The sequence below is a fragment of the Corylus avellana genome, chromosome 4 (assembly GCF_965113065.1).
Source record: "Corylus avellana chromosome 4, dhCorAvel1.hap1.2, whole genome shotgun sequence".
Lineage (NCBI taxonomy): Eukaryota > Viridiplantae > Streptophyta > Magnoliopsida > Fagales > Betulaceae > Corylus > Corylus avellana.
In genome coordinates, this window is record NC_142493.1 from 22,819,393 (window position 1) to 22,839,226 (window position 19,834).

The 19,834-nt window shown below is 36.7% G+C and overlaps 1 pseudogene; it reads right to left on the bottom strand.

The window, feature by feature from the left end:
- Nucleotides 1–12,188: 12,188 nt before the first annotated feature.
- Nucleotides 12,189–13,052, bottom strand: LOC132178973 (mogroside I-E synthase-like; annotated as a pseudogene).
- Between the last annotated feature and the right edge of the window lie 6,782 nt (nt 13,053–19,834).

Genomic DNA, 19,834 nt, shown 5'->3' on the forward strand with positions numbered 1-19,834 from the left:
TTTATTTGATTTAAACTTAACCATGATTAGTTAAGTTTAACCATATCTTCTAGGTCTTCTCAAAGTGTGCTTTTAAGCCCAAAATCAATGGAATTAATTGCATCTTGATTTATATCCTGAAAACACAAAAACAAAACAAAATCAAACAAATAACAATGCTAAGGAATTAACATATGCAAATTAAGGGGCTTGAATGTGCAACATTCGACGCTTATCACACCCCCAAACTTACATATTGCTAGTCCCTTAGCAATACAAAATAGAAAATAAACTGAAAATTAAAAAATAAATAAATAAATCCAGCTTTCGTGGGATGTACGGTTGCATTTAGCGTATGCAACAAGCCTTTTAAACCCCTAGGAATTCCTTAGTGGACGAGTGAAGTCTCGTGAGGGTTTTCCAGGAATGATACCCACAAACATTGTCATCATTATGTCATTCAAGAGAATAAAGTATCACAAAAATAATGGTTCTCATTCTTTAGCAAGCTTAAAATTATAAACTCCATCTTCAAAATTTCAAGGAATTACAAGTCAAATCACTTACCAATGGCAGATTGAGATACACAAATTTCAATTAGTGCAAAGTGAACTAACACATAGTCATGAGGCTTCAAAATAATTCCAATATGAATGAATCACCATCTCAGAACTCATTGGACTTCATATCAAATGAAACAACCAAGGCATACATTTTTATTTTTATTTTTTATTTATTTATTTTTTTTTATTGTATGCTTTGCAATGCTTAGCTCCCTTAAGCTTTCTAGTTGACCCATGTATCGAGTGTTAGGCCAATGTCTCCTAAACCAAATGGCCTTAGGGCATTAGGTGTAAAGACACCCCTAAGGACTTACTAACTCGAGTCAAAAAGGGTACGAAGCTAAGCTAGCCATTTTATTAATCAACCCAAAAATTTCACTTTTTGACGCGAACACTCACTGCTTAATGAGGCAAGAGGTCCGGTTACTCAGTGAAAAATTCAAACTTGATTTTTTTTTTTTTTTAATAACATGCCAAAGTTATTCACCCAATATGTCACCCAACATAATTCAAGATATTGAAAACAAACATAATTGGTCTCAAAATTCATACCTCACAGACATGTGCAAGTGTACTCAAGATAGATTTAAATTGAAACAAGAAGCATCTCATGTTGCCAAAAGTAAGTAATAAGACTCAAAATCCCTAAGTCATATAATCATGTGTTCACAACTTTAAGCCTATCAATGAAATTTAAACCAAAATCAAAGCTCAACCTATACTTAAGAATGACATAACAATAATAATGGATTGTGTTTTGTTTTTCCATACCCCCCAACTTGAATCATACATTGTCCTCAATGTATGTATAGAACTAAAGATTAAGATCAAGAGTATAGGAATACCTGAATGAGCAGATGTGGGCATATCATACCCCCAAACTTGAATGCAAAAACACATGTCCTAAAAATAAAGTGATACTCCAACCAAATACCAATCAAGTGCACACATTGTTGTAAAAAGATAAACAAAGAATGAAACAACAATGGATAAAATAAACCTGGATGGAGATCATATGCCCTAGTGGAGTGGAGGGTCAAGCGCACAGGGCTTGCACTTGATCCTAGGAGGTATTTCTCAATGTAAGTCCAAGTCCCGAAGGATCTTACCTCGATCCTTCAGAAGTCCAACCAAGCTCTTCCATCCCTTCTTCTTTATGATCATGTAGCACTCCACAAGGAAGAGGATTCTTCTTAACATCCCAAAACTGCTTCTCTCAGCTAATAGGTCTTGATGCTCCCCATGACGATGTTCAGTGTGTTTGTCCCGAACTGGTTTCATGATCAACCTCTTATCTCTATGGGAGTTCTCAAAAACTGGGGTAGCTAGGGAATTTGCCAAAAAAATTTCTATCCCAATGAAATCAACTTCAGCAACTTTTGAATGAAATATGTCCCTTGTGGGGTTGTCATCAGGTGGTGGAGTACTTGAAGTGAGAGGCATTGTCTCCGGTGGGTTGCTCCATGATGGGGCTCTAGATGGAGGATCAGGAGGTGGGTCTTCAACGGTTTCTCCAATGTCATCCAAGAAAAAACATGCATTCTGATCAGGCTCATTCTGGAAGGCATTGAAGATGTTCAATCTAATCTTCATATTCCCAAAAGAGATCTTCATTACTCTGGTCCGGCAATTGATGCATGCATTGGCTGTGGCAAGGAAAGGACGCCCAAGGATTACTGGAATCTGCTTCTCTGGATTTAAGACCGGTTCTGTGTCTAGAACTATAAAGTCAACTGGATAGTAGAACTTGTCCACCTTGATAATGACATCTTCCACAATCCCACGGGGTTTCTTGATCGAGCGGTCAGCCAATTGCAAGACAGTACTTGTCGGTTTCAATTCCCCTAGGCCCAGTTTCTGATACACCGAGTATGGAAGCAAATTAACACCAGCTCCTAAGTCGAGGAGAGCTTTCTCAATCTCGGTGTTTCCGATGACGCATGAAATTGTAGGCGCTCCAGGGTCTTTGAACTTTGGAGGAGTGTTATGCTGAATCAGAGAGCTTACTTGCTCGGTGAGAATGACCTTCTTGGGAATGTGCTTCTGATTCTTCCTCTTTTGAGTGCACAGGTCCTTGAGAAATTTTGCATAGGCTGGAATTTGCTTGATGGCCTCAAGGAGTGGGATGTTGATTTGAATCTGCTTGAAGGTTTCCATCATGTCTTGTATCTTCTCTCCTTGTTTCCCAAAGTGGGAGGGTGCCTTGAGACGTTCTGGAAAGGGGGCCTTAGGCTCATATGGTACCTCAGAAGTGGGGGTAGATGATGAAGATGCCTCGATGCTTACTTGTTTAGCCTTGTCCTGATGCAGATTCTGCGGGGCCTCTATTTGCTCATCCTTCTTTTCTTCCACATGATTGTCAACCATTCTTCCACTTCGCAATGTGGTGACGGCTTGAACCTGCTCCAGTTGAGATGTGCTTCCTTCTACCATGTATAGTCCCCTAGGGTTGGTCACTGGCTGACTTGGAAGCTTTCCTTCTTCCCTCCTATTGAGGGTATTGGCAAGTTGTCCGACTTGAGCTTCTAGCTTGGCAATGGAGTGGGTATGTGAGTTTACTCTTTCCTCTTGAGATTTGATTGACTGCTTTATCTCGCTGGTCAGCTCATTCACTGCTTTTAGAATCCGATCCTCAAAATTAGAATCTGAGGGTGGTGGTGCAGCCTGGTATTGTTGTTGTGAAGGCCAGTAGATGGGAGATGGCTCCTCTTGATATTCTTGAAAGTCAGAACCCATCGGAGGAGGTGGTTCGGTTTGGTATATCTGTTGTGGAGTTGCTTGATATGGAGGAGAATAGGATTGATCATTGAATTGAGGATATGCCTGATGGTACAGTTCATGACGTTGTGGAGCATAATTCCCAGGAGCTTGAGTTTGCCACGAGAGATTAGACTGGTTGCTCCACGCCGGGCTATAGGAATCAGAATAATGGCCATTCCCCGGTCTAGAGAACGGTCTGTTCATATGCTCAAAAGAATAATTAGAAAATTGTCCCGCTGTAGGACAATCTCTAATATGATGATAAGGACTATAGCAATATGAACATGGTCCATGGGGTGTTGGAATGCCTCCCCACATGAACTAAACTAATATAATTAACATAAAATAACAACAGAAAAATAAAAATAAATAAAAATAAAAACTCACAAACGGCCTTTAGGTGCCCTGGAAATTTGGAAGCCGACTGCTGCTAATGCGCTCGATCGCATGGCAGAGTACGCTCGAGCGTACTGCCGCAGATGGGTGTGAGCACAGGAGTGGAGGGATCGAGCGCAAAAGGTGGAGTGCGTACGTGCGCTTGATCGCACATGATCTGCGCTCCATCGCAGTCACAGTGAAGGCAGCTACGGACCTGTTTGCAAATTCTAAAATAAAACAAAAACAAAACACAAACAGAATTAAAATTAGCAGAAAAATGAATTATTAAGCTAAAATCAATCCTCAAATTGTGACAATAAAACCGTTAAGTAGTCCCCGGCAACGGCGCCAAAAATTGATGTGGTATTTTTGTGACCAAAAATATCAATTATAAAAATAACCACTCGCAATAGGACGAATCTTTGTAGGATACGGCTATAGAGAGGGTGTCGAACCTCAAGGACTGCAGGGGTTTTATTATCAAAATTTGAAAGATTAAAATTAACTTAATTAAAAAGAGAATTGATTTGATTTTCTTTAAAACTAAAAGTGCATGAAAATAAAAGAGATTTAAAATAAGAGAGAGAGAGTGTAGGGTATTGACTTCACCTCTATCCGCACAACAATGGTTAATCATAATTAATCCCAAAAATTCATTCTATGCATGTTATAAATAAACAAGAAATTACCTTATTAAAGAATAAGCATAATCTATCTTCGGTTGGCACGGATCGTCCACCTAACCACTAAGACGCGGTACGACCCGTCTTCCCTAGGTATAAATTATCAAATTCTTTAAACGGATACATACAATCAATGAATAAGTGTAACCCATCTTCGGTTGGCACGGACTGTCTACCTAAATTACACTAAACTAGGGTGTAGTACAATCCGTCTTCCCTAGGCATGGCCTATCAAATCCTATTGATCATATGTCAATTAAACCCATTGTATAACCATCATCCTCATAATCACAGAAAACAAGAATAATTTGAGATCAATAAAAGTAAAATACTTTCTAAGACAAGAGAAGAATTTCACAAATATTGATTTTGGAATTTAAGAACAATTGCATTTAATAATTAAGAACATAAATCAATTGTAGCAATCCTCATAATTATACAATCAACATGCATAAATTGAAAATCTAGAAATTAAATACAATCAAACCATTGTGCTTGGATAGGGTTACATCAACACCCCACGAAGGGGTTTAGCCGCTCATGATCTCCTAAGCTCCAAAGACAATTTACTAAATTTTGCTCTAAGAGGCGGTGTGTTTTTTCTCAATGCTTAGAGGCCTATTTATAGGGCTTAGGAGAGTCCTAAAAGCCCTAGGAATCCTATAAATTTCGGAGATTTAAGTCCAAGTCCAATTATGATAAAGAAAACCTAAGTCTAAATCGGAATAGGATTCGCCCAGAATTGTGTTCCTATCTTGCGGGGAAATTTTGGCAATACGCCGCTCCGAATTAGGAAAATGTTATTTCACAATGATTTGTAGAAATTTGAGTTAGCTTTCCAGTGCCGCTTGAATCACCTCAATCGGTTATTTGAGCTGAGAGTTATGGCCAAAATACCGAGACGTATGCAGAATCCAAAATTGAATCCAATCCGATTTTGACTCCAATTTGAAAAATTCCGAATTAATCCTTTTCTTTATTTGATTTAAACTTAACCATGATTGGTTAAGTTTGACCATATCTTCTAGGTCTTCTCAAAGTGTGCTTTTAAGTCCAAAATCAATGGAATTAATTGCATCTTGATTTATATCCTGAAAACACAAAAACAAAACAAAATCAAACAAATAACAATGCTAAGGAATTAACATATGCAAATTAAGGGGCTTGAATGTGCAACGTTCGACGCTTATCACAAGCATCTCCTTTTGAGCCAATCCATGTGAGACAACTAAAGCCAAGTGAGGCTTGCATCCTTTTTTTATATATTACTTAGGTGAGAAAGCTAGTTTTTTTGCTTTTTTCATGTGGGACAGACAAGCTAACTATTATTGTGAGAGATGTGTGCTTGATTTTATTTTATTGGTGTGAGACACTTGTAAGCAAACAAGTACAAGGAAAATAAAAAAGAGTTTACTCTTAACACTTAATAGTAGCAAAAAAATGTTTAATATACATGGTTAATATTACTAATATATGAAATTGACTTTGATAAAAAAAAATAAATAAAAAATAAACAGTTTATTATATATTCAAATTATCTAACATTCTTTTTTCTTTTATATTAACGAATTAGCTCTCTCTCTATATATAACTAAACCAATTAACTAATTAGTTAACTTAGTTCAATACACACAATACACTAGTTAACTATAAATAGTTATAGACTATGTTAGATAATATTATGTTATTGTTATTTACTTTATTTGGTATTCTAAGTTTGTTAGGTTTATCTTTCCTTATTCTACTAGGTCTGTATTATTAGCCTATATATAGGCCCCTTCTGTACATTATACCATGTGATTCAATATACAACCTTATTCTCAACATGGTATTAGAGCACAGGTTCTGAATCACTTAAAAAATTTCCGGCACTGCCAGTGTTATCCGACGCATCCATCCCTCTGTCCCTCACGGTTTTCTATCTTCTCTTCGAAGTTTTCAGTGGATCACTATACCGCTTGAAAGTCCGGAAGCCAACCATCACAGATCCGCCGCACGCAGTCCCATCGGAGCCCTCACCCGCCGCCCAAAGGTTCGGCAATTCTGCCACGGTGGTCCGATTGCTTCTCTCAAGCCACCGATCAATAGATCTGCTCCTCGTGACTCTAGAACTGCAACCAGAATCCAGATCCAGTGTCCCACGCGCCTTCACACGCCACTCATAGATTTGCATGTGAGATCCACACGCCGCCTCCAGTCGCGCATGTCCACACGCGCCAGAAGCTCCAACGGCCACGTGAGCCTCGAGTACCACAACACCAGTGCCATGTCAGCCCTAAGTGCCACGTCCGCAGCACCAAAGTCAGTCCTTGCCACGTCAGCGTTGACTTTGACCATTGACTATTGACTTTCAGAGTTGACCAAGTGCTTTCTTACCTATTTTTTCGTCCTGATTTCATATTTGTGGTCTGTTTTTGCTTTTGAGCCTTCTAGATAACACAAAAAGAGATTATTCATCATGTTCAGACTGTATTGGATGGCACAAACTATATGGTGTAGTCCCAATCTATACGTAACTTTCTTAAAGGCCGCAAGCTTTAGCTTTACGTGACTAGGGAGGTCAAAAAGCCAGTTAAAGGAGCTTCTAAATTAGATGAGGCTTTCACCACTCGTCTTATTGATTGTGATAGCAAGCATCATCAGATTCTTACATGGTTCATAATACCACTATCTCATCTATTTCTGCGCTCTTTGGCAGCTTTGATGAAGCAAAGATTGCTCGAAATATGCTTGCTTCTCGTTATTCTTCTATAGATGGTGCTCACGAGTATCAACTTCTGTTTGAGCTCTTCCATCTGAGGCAGGAATCTGATCAGAGTATAAATGATTTTCTTGCTCGCATGCAATTCTTGTAGAACCAAATTGATGTTTCTGATCCTATTTGGAAGGATCCCACTAATGTTGAGATGTATGTTACCCGTAGAGATCAACATCGCCTTCCCCAATTTTTGATGGCCTTGCGTGATGATTTTGAGCCTGTTTGTGTGCAACTTTTACATCGTTCTCTTCTTCCCACTTTGGACACTGCCATCTTCGAACTTGTCCGTGCCGAGACTAGATCACAGATTATGCCCTCTCAGCCTAGTCATACAGTATTGGTTGTACCATCCTCTAGCTCCTCGTCATTCCAACAAGAGTATTATGACAGGTCAGGTACTCCCCGACTCCCTCCTAAGTCTCGCGATAACAATTACTGTTACTATTGTCTACGTCGAGGGCACACGACTGACAAGTGTTGGCGTAAGGGAAGATCTAATGTACCTACAACAGTAGTTGCTCATACCGAGAGTGGTTCATCTCCAACTGCTTCATCTCCAGCTGCTCCCTCTTCAGTTGCTCCCTCTGGCCACGCACCAGAATTCAGTGTCACCTTAATTGCAGCTGACTTAGAGACAATAGTCAACCAGGTCGTCCTATCTCCTTCTGGTAATGCATCTTCCTTTGTCCTCTCAGTTTTGCCAAGTACCTCTTCCCCTTGGCTTTTTGATTCTGCTTGTTGCAATCACATGACACCTCACCCTACTTCCTCTACCACATCTATACCTTCACCTCATTCCTCATTGATTCGCATAGCTGATGGCTCCATTATGACTGTTAAAAATATAGGGACTATTAATACACCTTCCCTTTCTGTTCTTGAAGTTTTTCATGTGCCTGAATTGTCCTTCAATCTTCTTTCTGTTGGCCAACTGTGTGAACTTGGATATAGACTTGTTTTTGACTTTTCTGGTGTGCATGTACAGGATCCTTGTACGAGTCAGACCATTGGGACCGAGCATAGAATTGGGCGTATGTTTGAACTCTCATCCTTACATCTCCCTGCCACAAGCGTCTCTGCTGCTGCCTCTTCATTATCACCATCTCTTGCACATTGGCATTCGCGTCTTGGTCATGCATCTGCCTCTTGCGTCCAATTTTTAGCTTCAAAGGGTTTATTAGGTTCAGTTTCCAATAATTCTTTTGATTGTAGTTCATGTCAACTTGGTAAACAACCAGCTTTGCCATTTAATAATAGTGAGTCTCATGCTACTGCTTCTTTTGATTTCATTCATTCTGATGTTTGGGGACCTTCTCCTGTTGCTAATATGAGTGGCTCACGTTATTTTGTTATTTTTGTTGATGATTTCTCTCGTTACACTTGGGTGTTTTTAATGAAATCTCGTTCTGAATTATTTGACATTTATCGCACTTTTGCCAAAATGGTTGAAACCCAATTTTCAAAACCCATCAAAGCTTTTCGTTCTGATAATGCTTTAGCATATACTCAACATGATTTTCAAGCTATTCTCAAACATTATGGCATTGTTCCTCACTTGTCGTGTCCAGGCACCTCACAACAAAATGGTCGAGCTGAACGTAAACTTAGGCACATTTTAGACATTGTCTGTGCTCTTCTCGTTTCTACATCTATTCCTACCCCGTTTTGGGGTGAAGCCACTCTCACGGCTGTCTACACGATCAATAGGTTGCCTACCCCTATCCTTGATAATTGCACTCCTCACGAGCGGTTGTTTGGCTCTATTCCTTCATATCACCATCTCCGTGTCTTTGGTTCTGCCTATTTTGTTTTACTCCAGCCTCATGAGCGCACCAAACTTGAGCCTCGTTCTCGGTTGTGTTGTTTTCTTGGATATGGAGTGGAACAAAAAGGTTACCGATGTTATGATCCTGTGTCTCGTCATCTTCGCATCTCCCATCATGTAGTTTTTTGGGAGCATCGATTATTCCACGAAGTCGGAAAATTCAGCATACCATCATTCTCTCCTTTTACTACCCTTTTTGAGTTTGCTCTTTCTCCTACTCCTACCACCAATGTCTTGCCAGAATCTCTCTCGCTCGAACTGCAGTCATCTGATGCCCTCAACGCTGCTTCGCCTGTGTCACTAGGTTCTGATGCCCTCGACGCCGCTTCGCCTGTCTCCCCAAGTTCTTCGCCTGCCTCCCTAGGTTCTGTTCCATCCGAGGATCCAGTCTGCACTCCACCACCTGACCTTCGTCGATCCACCCGAATAAGATCTCTCCCATCCCATTTATAGGATTTTCATTGCTTTCATGCCTTAGCTACCTTGCATGAGCCTCACTCCTTTCGTGAGGCCTCCACTAACCCTCTTTGGAAGGCTGCGATGAAAGAGGAACTTGATGCTTTACACAAGAACAATACATGGAATCTGGTTGACTTACCTTTTGGAAAATCTGTGGTTAGGTGTAAGTTGGTTTACAAAATCAAGACTTGTTCTGATGGTATTGTTGACAGGTACAAGGCTCGACTTGTGGCCAGAGGTTTTACTCAGGAATATAGTGTGGATTATGAGGAGACTTTTGCTCTAGTTGCTCGCCTCTCTTTTGTGCGTGCTCTGTTGGCTGTTGCAGCCTCTCGACATTGGTCACTTTGTCAAATGGATGTCAAAAATGCATTCCTTAATGGTGATTTAAGTGAAGAAGTCTATATGCATCCACCTCCTGGATTATCTCATCCTACAAACAAGGTTTGTCGTCTTTGTCGAGCTCTATATGGACTTAAGCAAGCACCTCGAGAATGATTTGCTAAGTTTAGCGCCACTATTTCTCGTCTTGGCTACTCCATCAGTTCTTATAATTTAGCCTTGTTTATTTGCCGCACAGATCGGGGTACCATACTTCTTCTACTATATGTTGATGACATGATTATCACTGGAGATGATATCACTGGTATTCAGGAACTTAAACAGTTTCTCAGTCAGCACTTTGAGATGAAAGATCTTGGCCCTCTCAACTATTTTCTTGGTCTTGAGATCTCCTCTTCTTCTGATGCTCATTATTTAACACAGGCCAAGTATATATCTGATCTACTTTCTCGGGCCAATCTCACAGACGGTAAGATTGTTGACACACCAACTGAGCTTAATACTTGTCTCACTCCTCATGATGGCGAGCCTCTTCACGATTTTACCTTATATCGGCATTTAGTTGGCAGTCCTGTTTACCTTACTGTCACTCGACCTGATATCTCGTATGCTGTCCATTAGGTGAGTCAATTTATGGCTTCTCCTTGCTCCACTCATTTCTCAGCTGTTCTACGCATTCTTCGGTACCTAAAGGGGACATTATTTCATGGGCTTTATTTCTCCTCTCAATCTCTTCTACAGCTGCATGCTTATACTGATGCTGATTGGGCGGGTGATCCAACAGATCGTCGCTCTATCATTGGTTATTGTTTCCTACTTGGCACCTCGCTTATCCCTTGGCAAAGTAAGAAACAGACTATTGTTGCTTGATCTAGCACCGAGGCAGAATATCGTGCTCTAGCTAACACTACCGCGAAGCTTCTTTGGTTGCGATGGCTGTTACAGGATATGGGTGTCTCTCTTTCTTCTGTTACTCCTGTATACTGTAACAACAAGAGTGCTATTCAGATTGCTCATAATGATGTTTTTCATGAACGGACAAAACATATTGAGATTGATTGTCATTTTGTTCGTCATCATCTTCTTCAGTGCTTACTACAGCTTCATTCTGTCATATCCCGTGATCAGCTCGAAGACATCTTTACAAAGTCACATCCTCCAGAGCGTTTTCGTGATCTTGTGTCCAACCTTAAGTTGGTCTCTCCCACTCCACCTTGAGCTTGTGGGGGGCTGTTAGATAATATTATGTTATTGTTATTTACTTTATTTATTTGGTATTCTAAGTTTATTAGGTTTATCTTTCCTTATTCTACTAGGTCTATATTATTAGCCTATATATAGGTCCCTTCTGTACATTATACCGTGTGATTCAATACACAACCTTATTCTCAACACACTATATGACTACATTATCAATATTTTAATTTTATATATATATAGTATTTATGCTACATACTATATAAGCATAAATACTATTTATAATATATAAACTATTTAATATATATACGAGTCGCGCTAATAAGCGAGCCGGGCCCCTATACAAGTATGTTCCCGAACTTTAAACGAGCAAGTCGGGTTTTATACGAGTATGTATCGTTTAATAATCGAGTATAGTTTCGTGTCCATGAACTACTCATTCAATAATCGAGTCGGACATGAGCCGAGCTTTATCGTGCCGATCCCGAACGAGCTCACAGATAGCTTTGTTCGTTTACAGCCCTACCTCTGGTGATATCTTTGATGAACTATAATATGAGACTTCTCTTGTATAATTTTTTTTATTCTTGATAAAAATTTGAAAAATAAAATATAAATAGGAAAAGTTATACTGTTTCCTTTTGCAAAGAATGACTAGTTCGAGAGAAATTAAGCAATATATATATATTGTTTTCATCGATCCGTCCTGGCTTTGAGAAGGCACCTTTAGGGTTATGTTTGGTGAGAGAGAAACCCTATTCGAACTTCTACCAAGTAACAAAAACAACCACAACCACGGGGAGGTGGTTGGGGATGGAGAGGCATTGTCGAAAACAAAACATACGGTTCAAATTCCAACGGTTAATTTTTTCGGCGTTGGTTTTGTCTCATATATAGAATGATATATTCTAGCAATCTGATAGCTAGGAAAGACGTGGTTGCTAGTTGATAGATAAAGATGATATATGTACACAGAACCAATACTGGGGGTGAGGTCTTCTTTTTGGGCCTCGTAGTTACATTTTTTGTACTTGACATGAAAACCGATCTGTGTAGATCCTATATTAGATTGAAATAGTGCATCTATGATGTTTTACTTGGTGGAAGCTCCAGATGTTTTAAAATGTTGACTTTATCCGGTTTGAACTGACCACCAATGTATCAATGAAACCATGAGAAACATGTCACAGCTCGCCAAGCACCCTTTCTCCTCTTTGTTTGGGAAAGCCACTCATGTCTTTTCAAACCATTAAAATTATAGTAAAATCATACATTTTCTCGACCATTATTCAAATATAGAGCTTCTGCTTACATTGGCATCAGGAGTGTGCATGAAATAAAATAGTAAAATCATACATTATTGAAATGTAGAGCAACTGTCTACATTAACATTGCGTGTGTGCAAGTTTTGCTAAAAACTCCTCTATGTTTTTATCTGAGCTTCAACGTTTGTCTACAGCTTCTATAGCCAATTCCTTCCATCTCATTGAATTTTTTTTCATCTCTTTCCCTTCCTCCCCCTCCGTTACTTTCCTTATACACAGCTCTATTTCTTCTTTGGTCACAATGCCTTTTTCATCCAGTTTAATCCTAACCCCTACCTTCCAAACATCCACAATGAATTTGGCATTAGTTGGTTGATCCGTCCATTGTGGTATCGCAACCATTGGCACTCCCAAGCTCAGTGCCTCAAGTGTCGAGTTCCATCCACAGTGAGTCATGAAGCACCCAATTGCCTTGTGTGCTAATACATCTAGTTGAGGGCACCAACTCACAACCAACCCCTTCTCTGCCGTTTCCTGTAAAAAATTATTGGGAAGCTTGTTCTCTACAGATTTTCTAACTACCCATAAGAAGTAGCAATTGCTATTCTTCAGGCCCCATGCTAACTCCTCCATCTGCTCTTCTCCTAGGGCTGCCAAGCTTCCAAATGACGCATAAACGACAGAGCCAATTTCCTTCGTGTCTAGCCACTTCATGCAAACATCTGCATTAGGCTTGAAGAGGTTGAGATCATACTCCTTGTCATCCTCCAACCGCTTGTCTAAGAACATTGATGGAATAGTCGGTCCAATTGTTTTAACTGGCCATTGGCTTGCCATCCAATTCACCACCTAATAGAATTTAGAAACACGTTTAATCGAATCAAAAAAGAATGAATAAAAGTACTAAGACATCCCAAAAACATGATGAAATATAATGGTTTTGAAAAGTTTGTTTTGTGCTTTGATTTGAAAGTGTTTTTATGATGATGAGAAGTGTTTTTGGTTAGATAAACATTTGAGAAAATCATTTTTGTGAGGTCCGCTTAAGAAGATTGTATGGTAAAAAAGTTTTTGGATGTTTTTGGAAGTTTATTTGTGAAGAGTGTCCATGTGGCCACCTTCAACGGAGGCCACCCCTCTTCGATTGAGAAGGTTGTGTGACCACGTCCCTCTCCGCCATTGGGCAATGGTGAAGATAGAGTTTTGGTTCACAAGAGGTATATAAGATTAAAAGATAGAATTGAAAAAATATTAAATAATATAATTGGCTGAATAAATAAACAATTGAACAAAATTGCAATTATATATTTCATATAAAATTAAACGATCTATTGGTAGATTAGCTGGATCAACAAATTAAAATATTTATATTTTACAATGTATGACCAATTTAATTTTCATATTTAAATTACATTTTCACCCATTTAAGAATATTAATGAACTATAATATGAAAATTCTCTTGTATAATTTTTTTTTTTAATTCTCGAAATAAATTTTTAAAAATAAAATACAGATAAACAATACTCTTTTTTTTTTTTGCAAAGAAAGGTTAGTTCGTATATATTTTTCTTTATTGTTTTCATCTTTCCTGTTTTTGGAAAGGTACCAACTACCAAACATAACCTATCATTAGAAATTTTCTGGTCTTTCCTTAAAACTGTCTCACCTATCATTCTTGCTATGGTCTTTATCATTTACGAAAAGGCTATTTCTGGTGCATGCCAGCATGGAAGGTTCTTCGGATTTTAATTTACAAGTTTCACCCACCCTACGTATACCACCCACCACCCCCCTCCCCCCCCCCCCCCCCCCCCCCCAATATTACGGACTGCCCTTGGTTGACTAGAGGAGATCATTTGCTCTAGATTGGGATCAACAATAATTATTGGTTCAAATTATTAGTAGTTTAGACAAGTAATACGAGAAATTTTATATGAGACACACATGTCCAAAAAAATTTTGAACCACCAAACCACCTTTTTGGACAAGTGAGCCCATTTGGTCTCTTACAATAATATTACTTGTGGCAATTATTGTGGGTCCTTGTCCCATTTCCCCCTCTCTAACCCCTTTTAATATTTTAAAGGGACAAATAGATAAGAATCCACAATATATTATGCAAATGGGATAATCATTGATCACACTTTTTCTTTTTTCTTTTTTTAATATTTTAACAAATAATGGGTTAACCTCTACACCTACAAAATTCATTAAGCACATATTTTCTCAAAATATTCTTATAATATGGTCTGATTTTTTTTAAAAAAAAAAAAAAAGAGAAAAGACTTTTTGCAACAACTGCCAAATATAGACTCTTCCTCAAAACAGATAAAACGAATACATGCATGCACAAATATATATACATATGCATGTATCAATGGATATATATATATATATATATATATATATATATATATATATATATATATATAGTCGGAGATGGTCTCAAAGTAGACAGAGCTCTCTTGCAGGGCTTCCATGGACTTGCTAATGGAGGTGGTAGTGATTAATGTGACTCTTGCACCCTTTGAGGGCAGGCGCTTGGAGAATTGGAGCATTGGGTTTATGTGTCCTGGAATGGGGTAGGGAATTACTAGAATATGAGTTTTCCTCTCCATTTCTCTCTCTCTCTCTCTCTCTCTGATGTTCTTTACGGGTTCAATTGTAGTGAGGCTATCTCTCTCTCTCTGATGTTCTTTACGGGTTCAATTGTAGTGAGGCTAGCTCCATGAGGTCTTTATAAAGTGAGTCTTTTGTGTAATGAGGTTTTTTTATGGGATTTTTGCTTGCGTGATTGTCTTAATAATTTTTTTGTTTTTTTTTTTTTTTTAATAATGATGATTAATCTAAAGATTGGTTTGGACTGTCATGTCAGTATTATATATAGGGATCCAGCTTATATGTTTTAAGCAATAGTTAAGATTAAATCTCAAAGTTGACTTACTTTTAGAATCTTTTAATACGAGAAAGAAAATTAAGAGAGATTTTGAAAGATTCAATCTTAACTGTTGATTAAACTACAACATAGCAGCATGTAATTAGCTGGATCCTATATATAGAATACTTTCGGATAAAAATATAGTTTTTAGAATTATTTAACCTAAAAATGTAGTATCCTTCCTATAGTATTATATTATGATCGATCTCACTTTAAAAATTGTCTAAAGTGCTCAATTATCTCCCTACCAATCTGTCATAACTTCCATTCGTTATATCTATCCATCTAGCTACCTCCCCCATGAAGCACAAAACTCGCATGCATCACCCAAGGTCCAAAACTCTTTTGTCTTTGACATTATAATTAAAAACAAAAACCAAAAACAATTACATGAATTAACATCACTGCTTAGGTATCATTATGGAACAGGACAAGAGGAGTCCTATTCATAATCACATGCATCTCTGCTTAGGTAAACATATATATATATATATGTTAACTGTTGTGTATGTATATAATTGCCATTCTTCAGGCCCGATACTTGCTCTCCCATGATCTGTTCTTCTCCTAAGGTTGCCAAGCTTCCAAATGATGCATAAACGACTAAGCCAATTTCCTGTGTCTAGCCACTTCATGCAAACATCTGTATTAGGCTTGAAGAGGTTGAGATCATACTCTTTGTCATCCTCCAACCGCTTGTCTAAGTACATTGATGGAATAGCCGATCCAATTGTTTTTAGTGGCCATTGGCTTGCCATCCAATTCACTAGCTAATAAAATTTAGAAAAAGGTTTAATAAAATAATTTTTTTTTTAAAAAAAGTACTAAAACTTCCCCAAAACATGATGAAATATAATGGTTTTGAAAAGTGTTTTTTATATTTTGATTTGGAAATATATGTTTTTGATGTGATATAAAGTTGATAAGTGTTTTAGTTAGGATACACGTACATTTGGAAAAATAATTTCTGTGAGGTTCCCTTAAGAAAATTATTTGGAAATATATATATATATATATATATATATATATATATATATATATAATGTTTTAAAAGAAACAAATATTAAACATGCTTATTTTGAGAAAACAAAAACAAGTTTGAAGCTAAAGTCTTACCGACAGAAAGAAATTAAAAAATTAAAGAAAAAAGAAAGAAAGAAAGACTGCATATGCATGGCCGTGTGTGGCTACGTACCTTCAACGGAGGCCACCTCTCTCCAGTTGGGGTGGTGGAGGTGGCCACACCACCACCCCTTTCGCCTGAATTTTGGTTAACATGTAATTATAATATTAAAAAAATAGAGTTGAAAAGAATATTAAATTAATGAATAAACTATTCAACAAAAATGTAATTATAAATTTCATGCAATATATATTAAAGGACCTATAGCTAGTAGTAGATTCCATAAATCAACAAAAAATTTATGTTTTGTACATTGAACAACGAATGACGACCAATTTAATTTGCTAGCTTTCATATTTAAAATACATTTTCACTCATTCTAAAATATTAATTGATAATAGATCCAAATGTCGCACGTCAGATTGAGATATTGATTGCTTGCAAAATAAGAAAGGACCCACCACTTGCCTGTGGTGATATCATTGACGAACTATAATATGAGACTTCTCTTGTATAATTTTTTTTATTCTTGATAAAAATTTGAAAAATAAAATATAAATAGGAAAAGTTATACTGTTTCCTTTTGCAATGAATGATTAGTTTGAGAAAAATTAACCAATATATATATATATATATTGTCTTCATCAATCCGTCCTGGCTTTGAGAAGGCACCTCTAGGGTTATGTTTGGTGAGAGAGAAACCCTATTCGAACTTCTACTAAGTAACGAAAACAACCACAACCACAGGGAGGTGGTGGGGATGGAGAGGCATTGTCGAAAACAAAACATAGTCTATTGTCAAGACGCTACAAACTACGCATGCAAAATAGTCTCCGCAAACAAATAAAACCACATTAAATATATAGAGTAATGATATAAGGAGGACTAGAGTTCTCACTGAATCTTCATAAGCGTGATGTTGCTTTTAAAATTATCATTGAATTTGAGATGATCATTATTAAATTTTAATCTTTTGGTGATTTTAAAAGTCACATTACATTTGAGATGATTCAAGGAGAACTCTAGTCCTTATATCATTATTCCAACATGTATATATAAAGAATGAAAAATATACTTTGGCCCCCTGAACTATCACATGTTCTATAATTACACCTTCAAAACTTTGAAAAGTGGCATCGATGCCCCTCACATACTATCATTCCTATCAAATTAGACACTTTGACATTTTTCTTCAAAAAAAAAAAAAAAAAAACCCTTTAAGTTTAAATTAATGATCTAACCTATGGCATCAAAAAAAGAAATTAATAGTAAAATCATAATTTTTCGGGATCATTATTCGAATATAGAGCTACTGGAATACCAGTGGTTGTAACTCTGAATCATTAATAGTAAAATATAGCCGTACTCTCTTTGAATGTAGATACCTTGCCGAACCTCGTAAATCCGTATCTCGACTCTCTCTTAATTTCTCTTTTTTCAATTATATTATTCATTATTGTTATGCAGGCTAACAACATAATTTACAATTGCAAATACAAAAGAAGCAATGATTTCTTTTATATATATCTTAATATTGCAAGTAGATGAAATTTAATTGGCAATAAGATATATAAAAATGTTGTATTTGGATATTTTATAAGAATGTTTTTATAAATGTCGTTAGTGTGTGTATATGTTTTTTGTAAGTAGTATGTCGTTGATTAGAAACAAACAAAAAAGAGTAAGGTATTAATTTGTTAATGACATTTTGAATCAAATGTACATTTCCACCCCTTGTAACTATCACCAAAACTTTTGTCTTCGACATTATAAGTAAAAACAAAAACAAAATACAAGTACATGAAAACACAAAGTTAACCTTGACATCACTGCTTACGTACGTACCTAAACACTATATATGAAACAGGACAAAAGGATGTTAATTTATAATGAGTCTGATTGATCATAATTAATCATCAGCCCAGCTTTCTTCTCCCATATCTACAGTTATAAACTAACAGTGCAGCTGGCCAACGGGTTCGGTTTCAGTTCAAATAAGCTCCATTTGGTTTTAGTTCATTTAATAAATAGGAAAAAATCTACTTTTACTTCTCTAAAGTTTCAGGTGTTTTTCAATTTGAATCCTAAAGTTTAAAAATTAGCAATGTACCTCCCTAATGTTTCAAAAAATTTCAATTTAAACCATCCGTTACTAATTTCCGTCAAATTGGACGAAAATTTATAAAATTACGTAATTACCCCCAGGCTTTTTTTTTTTTTAAAAAAAAATTCCGTCCAATTTAACGGAAATTAGTAACGGAAGGTTTAAATGAAAAATTTTTAAAACATTAGGAGGGTACATTGCCAATTTTTAAATTTTAGGGTTCAAATTAAAAAACTCCTGAAACTTCAAGAGTTAAAGTAAATTTTTCCCTAATAAATGAGTGAAGTTCAAATACTAAATTAGATTGATTATTAAATGAGTCAAACTCTCAAAAGCTCAGCTCGGCTTGATTTTGACCCTTGAACAAAGCATATTAATTACGATTATGGTGGAATGAATGCAAATGAAGTGGTAGTTTGAAAGCAAATTAGAGCCTAATTTGCACCCCAAAAAAAAAAAAAAAAAAAATTACAATTGTTGGAAAATTTGGTCTAATTTGCCAATCAACTCATACACATCCACTGAACATTAGTATACTAGTGCACGGGCCATGTTAATTATTCCAAAACTGTCAATTACTACAAGCTGATCAGCAAGAAAATTATATTCTAAGAATCTACAACAAGATCATACCCACCTCTAAAACTCCTTATTAAAGGCCTCAACATAGTTAAAAGAGAGGGAAAAAAAACATGGGGAAAATGCAGTTTACCCCCCCGAAGTTTTAGGGGTTTTTCAATTTTAACCTCAAAGTTCAAAAATTGGCAATCTACCCCCTGAAGTTTCAAAAATTGGCAATTTAAACCCTCCGTTTAATTTTTCCGTCTAAATGGACGGAAATCTATGAAATTACATCATTACCCTTAGTTTTTTTTAAAAACAATTTCCGTCCAATTTAACGGAAATTAGTAACGGAATGTTTAAATTGCCAATTTTTGAAACTTCAGGGAAGTAGATTGCCAATTTTTGAACTTTGAGGTTAAAATTGAAAAAAAACCTGAAACTTCAGGAGGGTAAACTGCATTTTTCCCAAAAAAAACATTATACAAAACTGAAAGTACTAAGACAATGAAAAGTCCAAAAAAAAAAACAGATATTGTCACGTCTCTTAAATAGACGTTATAATGAGATAAGGGCTCCAAATATTTGAATTCTATGAGTGACTGTTTGCTTTTGGCTCAATCATAAATTCAAGTTATTCATATTGACCGTATTTATGTAGAATAACAATTCAATGATTCACATAGATTTGTTCAGTACATGCATTGTAATCGTACCAATATATATACATCAAAAGTTTCCACTTCTATAATCAAAATACATAACTCATCATGAATCATGATTGATATGTTATAGTTTTATCAATAATGGAATGCTCAATTCTATTACCAACTACAAACAATAATTTATAAGTTATAAGGTTTATGATTTAGACTTTCTCATTAAAACACCAAAGACA